This window comes from Capricornis sumatraensis, chromosome 12, assembly GCF_032405125.1.
Source record: "Capricornis sumatraensis isolate serow.1 chromosome 12, serow.2, whole genome shotgun sequence".
Classification (NCBI taxonomy): domain Eukaryota; kingdom Metazoa; phylum Chordata; class Mammalia; order Artiodactyla; family Bovidae; genus Capricornis; species Capricornis sumatraensis.
In genome coordinates this window covers 87,848,405-87,857,548 of record NC_091080.1, presented here as the reverse complement: position 1 = coordinate 87,857,548, position 9,144 = coordinate 87,848,405, and positions in this window count along the sequence as shown.

The following is a 9,144-nucleotide window of genomic DNA, read 5'->3' as shown; positions in this document are numbered from 1 at the left end:
ATGGATATCTCATACTATGAGTTAAGCATCCTCTTAACACACGGTTGTCAGCTCCATGAATTCTTTCCCAGTTCGTGTATATATAATGTATGCTTCTAGATGCTTCCATCTTTCTCCACTCTGGTTCCAAGTCTGCTCTCCATGGAGGAGGAAAAGGAACATTGATGAGATTTAGGAACTGCATTTCTCCTGTTAGCACATTCATCACGTGATTCTGACCACATACTTTGATATCTCCCGAATCCAGTTGTCTCATCTATAAGGTAAATATGTTGAAAAAGATCCCCTGGGAGACTCTGACCCGTGCCCCAAATTCCATTATGCCAAGCAGTTGTGGGATGCTCAGAAGCAGGTCTCCTGTGTTCTGACTTTTGGTTTGTGTATTTTTGTCATTCCTGCTGTGCTTGGCGCATATACTAAACAGTCTTAATTAAATAAACACTCGTGGAATAATCTTATTGCACCAAGAATCTTCCTGGGAATGACTCCATCTAGCAAAATGAGCGCTGAGTGCATTTGTGTGCTGAAATCCCCGGGTTGTAGAAACATGGTGGCCCCTTTGAGTCAAAAGCATCTAAAAAATCAGAAACCCAAGTCACTCAAGCAACTGGAAACTGTAGTATTGAAAAGTGAGTTCAGATCGCTGTTTCTACCATGAGTAGATGCTGATGCAGAAACTGACTTTATGCTATTTCCAAAAGTAAAGGCAAAAACAAAAACCTTTAGCATCTTCAAAAAGAGATGAAAACCTGAGCATCAAACATGAACAAAAAGGCCTATCCTTCATCACAACCTAGACTCACCAGCAAGGAAAACAAATAAATCCAAAAGAAGGACGAAAAAGATGTAATTCATTTAAAAAATAAATTTCACTCTAAATCTAGGGTTTTTTTTCTTTTTAAGACATTCCAAAGGGTGCAGTGGCAAGAGTCAACATGATTCCAGTAAACATTACATAATGTCCAAACAGAAACACCAAGGAAAGCTCACAAGATCAAATACAGTTTGTAATTTTCATGCCTTCCACTCTATCATCCACCAGTTTATTTAATTTTTTTCCCCATCTCGTATCCAAGAGAGCCCTGGGGCTTCGGCCAAATGCTGCCTGGATAAGAAGTTCTTTGTGGCTCGAGTGAGTTGCATCATTTTTGAGCTATCTTCCATTCAGCATGCCTCACGCTCTCGGGACAGCTGAAGATAGATGGGGGTGTCAGGCTGCAGTAAGTTCGACATTAATCCACGCTCCCACTGCAGTGACAGTTAACTTTCCTTGATGGGCGATGGGAAGGAACCATGATGCAAGCGTGTAGGCTGCCCGGCTTTTTCCATTTTTCACATGGCTTGCTAGCTCCTCTTGAAATGATGAGAGGATGCTTACTAAAAATCCATCCAGCGGGAAACAGGCTCTATTTCACAGGCGGTTACTATTCTTTCTTTCAGTGACATTTCCTGAGGCTTCAGGTACATTTTAATTTTACTAAATATTCAGATAGACGATTTTTCATCTACCTAGATGGAGGTATGTTTTATCCTCCATGAATCCAATGTGTTTCCGTCCATAAGTCACATGAAAACCTTAAAGGCAAACGGTCTTATTTTATTTTACTGCTTATTGTATAATCTACTGCTCTGTTCTATCTTTATGTGTATTTATATGAATACTGAGGCAAAGTTTAATGCCATGGTTTTAGCTGAATCATGTACGGCATCACTTTACAATAGTGATATCGCCTTAGTTTAATTTTTCCCCTTTGTTCAATCAAACTCTATTTATCTACTGCGTCTATATTTAAATAACTGAATGCTTTTAACATTAAATACCAAAGATTATTGCCTAAGGCAGAGAACAATTTATAAAATTTCAAACATAACACTAACTCCTATACAAAGTCTAGCTGTGAATATTTAATATACTAATCATAATAATAATTAAAGACTGAGCATATCCATGTTATAAAATCTGAAAATAAGTCGAAAGAAAAAAGCAAAGTTGTTTAGACCAACAGTGAGTTTTGAAGCTAGGCCTCTAAACTGAGAATACTTGACTGATTCTTTTAAACATTTTTTAAACCCTTTAAGGCATTAGATTGTGGCTTCCCAGGTGGCTCAGTGGTAAAGAATCCACCTGACAGTGCAGGAGACACAGGAGAGGTGGGTTCAATCCCCGGTTTGGGAAAATCCCCTGGAGGACGATATGGCAATCCACTCCAGTATTTTTCCTGGGAAAATCCCATGGACAGAGGAGCCTGGCCAGCTACAGTCCACAGAGTTGCAAAAGGGTTGGTCATGACCAAGAGACAGCACACACACAGGCATTAGCTCTTGCTATTTATGACATAGAAATACAGCCCTTTTGAAGCTATATTTGAGCTTCCCTGATGGTTCAATGGTAAAGTATCTGCCTGCAATGCAGGGGAGGCAGGTTCAAGATGCCAGTTCAACTCCTGGTTTGTGAAGATTCCCTGGAGAAGGAAATGGTAACCCACTCCAGTACACTTACCTAGGAAGTCTCGTGGGCAGAGGAGCCTGGCAGGCTATAGTCCATGGGGTTGCTAGAGTTGGTCACAACTTAGCCACTAAACCACCACCAGCACCAATACAGCCCTAAGCACAGACTGGTTTAAACCAAGGAACCAATCACTCTGGCCAGAAGAGTAGAATCATGTAATTGACCTGTCATGGGGTATTTAATGCCTGTTAGTGCTGGAAAGTCAGGTCCGATGCCCTAAATAAACAAATCAGGCCTGGTTACCGTAAGAAGGAGGATGAGTTGATATCAGTAATGGGTTGAATGATGGCCCCTCAAAAGCTATGTCCAGTCTCAGAATCTGAGAATGTGATCTTATTTGGAAGAAGGATCTTGGCAGATATGATTATGTTAAGAATTACAAAATGAAATCACCCTGGGTGGATGATCTGGGTGGATCCCAGGTCCAAAGTCAAGGAACAGAGGGAGACACAGAAACAGAGGACAGGGCATGAGAAAACTTGAGACAGAAACGAGTTGTGCAGCAGCAAGCCAAGGAATGCCCAGAGCCCCAGGAGTCAGAAAGGCCCACGAAGGGTCTCCCCTAGAGCCTTCGGAGGGGGCACAGCTGACGACACCCTCATTCTGGACCTCTGACCCCCCAAAAACAATGAGGCAATACGTTTGTGTTGTTATAAATCATCAAGTCCGTGGTCATTTGTGACTTCAGGACTGAATCAAATACAACATCCAGACAAAGACTGAGCAGATAGGAACTTCGAGATTATATTACCTAACTCTTCCTTGAAACTCTTTTGGGATTCTGAATAAAATTGCATTTACTTGAAAATAAATTTTGGAAGTAGTTAGGGAGTTTGTGGTGGTCATGCACATACTGCTATATTTAAAATGGATAACCAACAAGGACCTACTGTATAGCACAGGGCCCTCTGCTCATTATTTTATGGCAGCCTGGATGGGAGGGGAATTTGGCGGAGAGTGGATACATGTATATGTATGCCTGAGTCCCTTCACTGTTCACCGGAAACTGTCACAACACTGATAACTGGCTATATCCCAGTGCAAAATTAAAATTCAAAAGAAAAAACCTCTTAAAAAATAAATAAATTTGGGGAGGATTGACAATTTCAAGTGTTAATTTAGAAAAGTGGAATTTCTCTTCATTCATGTAATTTTTTATTTTGTGTTCCTAAATAAATTTTATAATTTCCATTATGAGCATCCTGCCTTTTTATTGGTAAATATTATCAAATATCTTTTTTCTATTTCCACTTACAATCTGTCTCAGAAGTTATAATTGCATTATTTGGCAAAATTATTCTGTCTTCAGATCCCACATTAGTTTTAATATTTATCACATCTAAGTCTCTTTATATATCGTACCTTTGCAAACAATAGTATAAATAGGAGTGAAACAAGAAAATAATCAGCATTATATTACCAGCACTCAGAAGTCACAATCACTTAAAATTATTTACTGTCAAAATCTACCATGTGTCTGGTTCTCTTTCACTCCTGAACATGGAGGATAAAACATCCTGTGCTTTTTAGCCTTATCTAGGTCTCAGTTTTCTTATCAATTCAATTTTCTACTTCCCTGACTTAACTGTTCTACATTAGGTTAGGATTTAAAAAAAATTAAGACAAATTCTGCTAAATATAAGACTATATGGTCCTCTAAATTTGTGGTTTGCTAGTCATAGGCAGAAATGTTCTACATCTCTCAATTCAGTTCAGTTCAGTCATCAGTCGTGTCTGACTCTTTGCACTCCAAGGACTGCAGTATGTCAGGCTTCCATGTCCATCAGTAACTCCCAGAGCTTACTAGACTTGTGTCTATTGAGTCGGTGATGCCATCCAACCATCTCATCCTCTGTCATCCCCTTCTCCTCCTGCCTTCAATCTTTCCCAGGATCAGGGTCTTTTCCAGTGAGTCAGTTCTTCACATCAGGTGGCCAAAGTATTGGAGTTTCAGCTTCAGCATCAGTCCTTCCAATGAAAACTCAGGACTGAATTCCTTTAGGATGGACTAGTTGGATCTCCTTGCAGTCCAATGGACTCTCAAGAGTCTTTTCCAACACCACAGTTCAAAAGCGTCAATTCTTCAGCACTCAGCTTTCTTTCTAGTCCAACTGTCACATCCATACATGACTACTGGAAAAACCACAGCTTTGGCTAGATGGACCTTTGTCAGCAACGTAATGTCTCTGCTTTTGAATATGCTGTCTAGGTTGTTCATAATTTTTCTTCCAAGGAACAAGAGTCTTTTAATTTTATGACTGCAGTCACCATCTGCAGTGATTTTGGAGCCCCAAAATATAAAGTCTTATTGGGAGCCGTGTTAGGCATTACTGAAAAAATGGAGGCACAGCCCCAGGCCCCCTCTCCTCATTCCACAGGCACGGATCTGGGGATGAAGGCATTAGGCCTTGTAATTCTGACTTGTCTTTTCCTCTCCTTGGCTGAATTGACTGAAAAGGAATATTAAGGTGCTTATTGTTCTTCAGAGGTGCATGAGAAGGCACAAAGTCTCCTGCAGCTGTGCTACATTTGTTTAAGGACTTTTACAAAAGAGTGTTGCAGGCTGAACACATAGGCTGCAGCTTGAGGCCATGGGAGGGATTGCTATCTGAAGCTTATTTGTGGGGAAAATGTTTATGGCAAAGGAGTTTAGTGAATTTAGGGCTTAGAAATAATCAAAATAGTTAGAAGATAAAGATTTAAGGAATGTTGTAAAGTTAGCATATTTTACTATAGCTTATAGAAGTTAGGAATTTTTAGAGGCATTATAGCTAGAAGCCTTTTTAAGAGATAGTGAGCTCAGGATGTGAGGGGCAAACAGGATTTAGGAAGATAAGTGGAAAACTGAGCAATGTAGCATGAGTTACAACGTAATCACAAGTTAACTATCAGTACAGTCGCTCAGTCGTGTCCGACTCTTTGCGATCCCATGAATCGCAGCATGCCAGGCTTCCCTGTCCATCACCAACTCCCAGAGTTCACTCAGACTCACGTCCATAGAGTCTGTGATGCCATCCAGCCATCTCATCCTCGGTCATCCCCTTCTCCCCCTGCCCCCAATCCCTCCCAGCATCAGAGTCTTTTCCAATGAGTCAACTCTTCTCATGAGGTGGCCAAAGTACTGGAGTTTCAGCTTTAGCATCATTCCTTCAAAAGAAATCCCAGGGTTGATCTCCTTCAGAATGGACTGGTTGGATCTCCTTGCAGTCCAAGGGACTCTCAGGAGTCTTCTCCAACACCACAGTTCAAATGCATCAATTCTTTGGCACTCAGCCTTCTTCACAGTCCAACTCTCACATCCATAAATGACCACAGGAAAAACCATAGCCTTGACTAGATGGAACTTAGCCGTCAAAGTAATGTCTCTGCTTTTGAATATACTGTCTAGGTTGGTCATAACTTTTCTTCCAAGGAGTAAGCATCTTTTAATTTCATGGCTGCAGTCACCATCTTCAGTGATTTTGGAGCCCCAAAAAATAGAGTCTGACACTGTTTCCACTGTTTCCCCATCTATTTCCCATGAAGTGATGGGACCAGATGCCATGATCTTCGTTTTCTGAATGTTGAGCTTTAAGCCAACTTTTTCACTCTTCTCTTTCACTTTCATCAAGAGGCTTTTTAGTTCCTCTTCACTTTCGGCCATAAGGGTGGTGTCATCTGCATATCTGAGGTTGTTGATATTTCTCCCTGCAATCTTGATTCCAGCTTGTGTTTCTTCCAGTCCAGCGTTTCTCATGATGTACTCCGCATATAAGTTAAATAAGCAGGGTGACAATATACAGCCTTGACGGACTTTTTCCTATTTGGAACCAGTCTGTTGTTCCATGTCCAGTTCTAACTGTTGCTTCCTGACCTGCATACAGATTTCTCAAGAGGCAGGTTAGGTGGTCTGGTATTCCCATCTCTTTCAGAATTTTCCACAGTTTCTTGTGATCCACACAGTCAAAGGCTTTGGCATAGTCAATAAAGCAGAAATAGATGTTTTTCTGGAACTCTCTTGCTTTTTCCATGATCCAGCAGATGTTGGCAATTTGATCTCTGGTTCCTCTGCCTTTTCTAAAACCAGCTTGAACATCTGGAAGTTCACGGTTCACGTATTGTGGAAGCCTGGCTTGGAGAATTTTGAGCATTACTTTACTAGTATGTGAGATGAGTGCAATTGTGCAGTAGTTTGAGCATTCTTTGGCTTTGCTTTCCTCTGGGATTGGAATGAACACTGACCATTTCCAGTCCTGTGGCCACTGCTGAGTTTTCCAAATTTGCTGGCATATTGAATGCAGTGCTTTCACAGCATCATTTTTCAGGATTTGAAGTAGCTCAACTGGAATTCCATCACCTCTACTAGCTTTGTTTGTAGTGATGCTTTCTAAGGCCCACTTGACTTCACATTCCAGGATGTCTGGCTTTAGATGAGTGATCACACCATCATGATTATCTGGGTCATGAAGATCTTTTTTGTACAGTTCTTGTGTGTATTCTTGCCACCTCTTCTTAATATCTTCTGCTTCTGTCAGGTCCATACCATTTCTGTCCTTTATCGAGCCTATCTTTGCATGAAATGTTCCCTTGGTATCTCTAATTTTCTTGAAGAGATCTCTAGTCTTTCCCATTCTGTTCTTTTCCTCTATTTCTTTGCATTGATCGCTGAAGAAGGCTTTCTTATCTCTCCTTGCTATTCTTTGGAACTCTGCATTCAGATGCTTATATCTTTCCTTTTCTTCTTTCCTTTCACCTCTCTTCTTTTCACAGCTATTTGTAAGGCTTCCCCAGACAGCCATTTTGCTTTTTTGCATTTCTTTTCCATGGGGATGGTCTTGATCCCTGTCTCCTGTACAATGTCACGAACCTCATTCCATAGTTTATCAGGCACTCTATTAGATCTAGGCCCTTAAATCTATTTCTCACTTCCACTGTATAATCATAAGGGATTTGACTGAGGTCATACCTGAATGGTCTAGCAGTTTTTCCTACTTTCGTCAATTTGAGTCTGAATTTGGTAACAACGAGTTCATGATCTGAGCCACAGTCAGCTCCTGGTCTTGTTTTTATTGACTGTATAGAGCTTCTCCATCTTTGGCTGCAAAGAATATAATCAATCTGATTTCAGTGTTGACCATCTGGTTATGTCCATGTGTAGAGTCTTCTCCTGTGTTGTTGGAAGCGGGTGTTTGCTATGACCAGTGCATTTTCTTGGCAAAACTCTGTTAGTCTTTGCCCTGCTTCATTCCGCATTCCAAGGCCGAATTTGCCTGTTACTCCAGGTGTTTCTTGACTTCCTACTTTTGCATTCCAGTCCCCTATAATGAAAAGGACATCTTTTTTGAGTGTTAGTTCTAGAAGGTCTTGTAGGTCTTCATAGAACTGTTCAACTTCAGCTTCTTCAGCATTACTGGTTGTGGCATAGATTTGGATTACTGTGATATTGAATGGTTTGCCTTGGAAACGAACAGAGATCATTCTGTCATTTTTGAGACTGCATCCAAGTACTGCATTTTGGACTCTTTTGTTGACCATGATGGCTACTCCATTTCTTCTGAGGGATTCCTGCTCGCAGTAGTAGATATAATGGTCATCTGAGTTAAATTCACCTATTCCAGTCCACTTTAGTTTGCTGATTCCTAGAATGTCGACGTTCACTCTTGCCATCTCCTATTTGACCACTTCCAATTTGCCTTGATTCATGGACCTGACATTCCAGGTTCCTATGCAATATTGCTCTTTACAGCATCGGACCTTGGCTCTATCACCAGTCACATCCACAACTGGGTATTGTTTTTGCTTTGGCTCCATCCCTTCATTCTTTCTGGAGTTATTTCTCCACTGACCTCCAGTAGCATATTGGGCACCTACTGACCTGGGGAGTTCCTCTTTCAGTGTCCTACCATTTTGCCTTTTCATACTGTTCATGAGAACCCCATGAACAGTATGAAAAGTTAACTATAGGACACATTAGAGGAGGTAGATAACAGATGATAAGGCTGATTCTGAGAGAATCACTTAAGCAGGAACTGTATTTGAAGAGCAACAATGATTTATGGAGATAATAAATCTGGGAGAGGGGGAACTGAAAATGTCAAACATCTGGCTATCTCTTGGACTGCAAGGAGATCCAACCAGTCCATTCTGAAGGAGATCAGCCTTGGGATTTCTTTGGAGGGAACGATGCTGAAGCTGAAACTCCAGTACTTTGGCCACCTCATGTGAAGAGTTGACTCATTGGAAAAGACTCTGATGCTAGGAGGGATTGGGGGCAGGAGGAGAAGGGGACGACCGAGAATGAGATGGCTGGATGGCATCACTGACTCGATGGACATGAGTCTAAGTGAACTCTGGGAGTTGGTGATGGACAGCGAAGCCTGGCATGCTGTGATTCATGGGGTCGCAAACAGTCGGACATGACTGAGTGACTGAACTGAACTGAACTGAATGTTTTTGTAATAGTATAAAAGAGAATCTTAAACTTGGAATAAAGAGGCAGTCCATAGAAAACTGAGAGGCTGTCTCATTCACTGACACCGTTCATCTCTTCAGGTTGAATCCCTGGCTGCTGGAGCTGGACTCTGGCAAAGCCTATCACTGTTTCCATTGTTTTCCCATCTATTTGCCATGAAGGGATGGTACCGGATGCCATGATC